Source organism: Meles meles, chromosome X, assembly GCF_922984935.1.
Source record: "Meles meles chromosome X, mMelMel3.1 paternal haplotype, whole genome shotgun sequence".
Classification (NCBI taxonomy): domain Eukaryota; kingdom Metazoa; phylum Chordata; class Mammalia; order Carnivora; family Mustelidae; genus Meles; species Meles meles.
This window is the reverse complement of record NC_060087.1, coordinates 63,478,560-63,481,806: the sequence shown is the minus strand read 5'-3', so window position 1 is coordinate 63,481,806 and position 3,247 is coordinate 63,478,560. Positions and strand designations below refer to the sequence as shown.

Genomic DNA, 3,247 nt, shown 5'->3' with positions numbered 1-3,247 from the left:
TTAGATTTCCATCAACAGATGAATGGATAAAGAAGATGTGATATATATAGAGAGATATAGATAGATAGATAGATAGAGTTTGGTTATTGTGGACATTGTTGCTATAAACATTGGGGTGCACATGCCTCTTCAGATCACTGCATTTGTATCTTTGGGGTAAATACCCAGTAGTGCAATTGCTGGATTGTAGGGTAGCTCTATTTTCAACTTTCTGAAGAACCTCCATTCTGTTTTCCAGAATGGCTGCACAATAAGCTAATGTTTTTATTCCTCCCTTTTACCACTATGTTCAGTTGTATTGGTAAAACATCCAAGAGTTCTTCGACCAAGTAAGAAACCAAGCAGCTGGAGCTATCATTCTTTAAAGAGAGACACAATGAAGTCACCTAGGATTAAATAAAGTCCATCAAAGTAATTTAAAAGGAAAGATCTGGAAGTGACATCAGAAAGATGGCTGAAAAAGATGTCCCTCTTTTGTATACCCCCCTCAACAGCAGAAATTTGGCATCCATTTGTGGACAAAAGTACCTTTGTAGGACCAGTGAGAGTTTTAGCACAGTGTTGGGAAGAAAAGAAAAACAGAGATTGTATGCATTGAAGAGGATAAAAGGAACACCTTGATATCAACTGCATTGATATAGGCAGGACAGGCCTGAGGACCAAGAGGGGTCTCACCGGATCAGCCAAGAGGATGTTTGGTTTTGTGCATGACAGAAACCAAACACAAGCCAGGAGGAAATGAGAGAAGTTTATTGACCAGCGTAAGTGATTGGATATAGCAGATAGAGTGTCTGGGAGAATCAGAAAAGGAAATGTGAGTTTCCCCCTCACTTGGGGTTAGGAGTTTATATTGGAAAGGGGTCCAGGATACATGTTCTGCCAGGAACCCAGGGTAAGGTCCAATCAAAGGTGAGTGTCAAGTAAACAATAAGTGTTATTCCATGGATCACCAAAAGTAGTGAGTGTTGATGCCAGTTTTGACTATGGTTTGTTCAAAGCTTATGTCCTGGAACATGTTTAGGGTCTGGTCTTTCTTAGATATTATCAGGTGGTTGGGGCCCTAGGACAAAAATTGGAGAATGATTAATTTTCTTGTCTCCTCTTGGAGTGGGAATGTAGATGCAAAAATATAGAACATGAATAAATGGGACCTAGCAAGAAACAGCAGAAATAGAGGTTTTCTAAAATGGAGTCCCTTCAGTTTCCTTATCAACATCACTCCTCACCCAAGGTGGCCCTGTTCAATGCCAAGAGTGCTCTCCTTGACCCATGACTTCTCCTGTAGGATAAAGTGAGAGTGAGTAAGTGAGTGTCCAGCTTTCACCACTGTGCAGAACACTGCCAAAGAGGACCATTTCTCTCTCACTGCATCTAGAGCACTGAATTGTGAGCTGACAATAGAAGGGTGGTGAGTGGCTAAGAGAACAGCAGCCAGGGCTTGGAAGGTATCGAAGGGACAAAGATCCTACTAACCACATCACGGATTCCATCAGGAGGCCCATCAATGTGCCCTTTGTGACTTCTAGTGAGCTGATATCTCCACAAGCACCCCAGCATTTTATGTGCCACATTCACACAACCCACACTTTGTGGCTGGCACCATCTGGATACTCCAAAGGGCAGCAAGAGTGAGTCTTGGCAGATGGCTAGTAAGTAGAAAGCTGACCCAAATCTGCAGGCTGGGGAGAGACCACAAATTTGGGCACTTAGCACTGCCCATGGGAAAGAAAAAGGAAGCAACAAGAACTTAGACCTGTGTATTGCAAAACTGAGAGAAGGCATGCAAATTTAAGAATCCTGCCACAAGAGGGAGCAAAAAGTGTGGATGAGCTGTATCCATAGAAGGTCTCGGGATCTCTGGAAAGACTGACAGAAGGTATTTCTCTCTGGAAGTCAGTCAATAAAAAATGAAGGAGGTGACCACTACTTCAAATGCAAGGATAGCGATGTAAGACTTCAAGGAACATGTAAAATCAAGGAAACAACACCAATAACGGATCACAGTAATCCTCCAGTAATTGATCACAATGACATGGAGATCAACAATTTACCTGAAAAGAATTCAAAATTGTTGTTTTAAGGAAATTCAATGAGCTACAAGAAAACACAGAAAGACAATGTAAGAAAGCCCAGTAAACAACACATGAACAAAATGAGAATTTAACAAAGAGATAGAAATCACAAAAATAAGCACCAAACAGAAATTCTGAAGTTGAAAAATACAGTGAATGAAATGAAAAATGCAATAGAGAGGAGCAACACTAGAATGGATCAAGCAGAAGAAAAAAATTGTAAAGTGGAAGAAAGGCCCTTAAGATAACCCAGTCACAGAACAAAGAAAAAAACAATGAAAAAAATGAAGAAAGCCTACATAAACTATGGTCTATAATCAAATGAAGCAATGAGCAAATATTTGGAGTCCCATCAGGAGAAGAGAGACAGAAGGAGATAGAAAATATATTTAAAGAAATAAGGCCTGAGAACATTTCAAATCTAGGAAGAGGACTGGACATCCAAGTTAATGAAATTCATAGGTCCCCAAACAAATACCATTCAAAAAGATCTTCGGTGTTGTATGAAAGGAGATTAGCACTCCCCGTTGACAAGGAAGGAAGAGACTCCACAACACACATACAATTAAGACATTTCCACCTACTTCAGAGCATCTAACCATCATTTTTTCAACACATTCTTGCCAAGGTCCACACACTGCCCACTGCAGGCAAAGAAAGCCTCTGCAGATAACTGGTCTGAATGGTTAAGGGAGCCAAAACCCAGCAACAGAGTGCCTGCAACACACACCAGAAACATCCTGAAGGGCCAGGTCCTGGACACAATATGACCTCTTTCATAAAGCCATTACTCTCAGGAGCAGGAAACATAACAGGATATTCTAACACAGAGAAGACAGTGATTTAGACAAAATGCCTAGACAGAAGAATTCATCCCAAAAGAAAATGTAAAAAAAAGGTCATGGCCAGAGATCTAATTAAAACAGATATAAGTTCATTGGACTGTATTGTGTGTAGTTTTTTGCTGAAAACTTTTTCTGTAAACACAATGGCCTTGTTCAGTTTTGTTGTAAACTGACTTACCATAAGATGCACTGTTGATATGCTTTCTGAGGTGTGTTTCATAAGGGTGATAAAATAAAACTTAAAAATAAAAAAAACAGATATAAGTAACATGTCTGATGGAGAATTTAAAACAACAATCATAAGGATACACACTGAGCATAAGAAAAGCA

The 3,247-nt window shown here is 39.9% G+C and overlaps 1 pseudogene; it reads left to right on the top strand.

Moving 5' to 3' along the window:
• Window positions 1–2,568: 2,568 nt before the first annotated feature.
• On the top strand, window positions 2,569–2,682 carry LOC123935733 (annotated as a pseudogene).
• The last annotated feature ends 565 nt before the right edge of the window (window positions 2,683–3,247 follow it).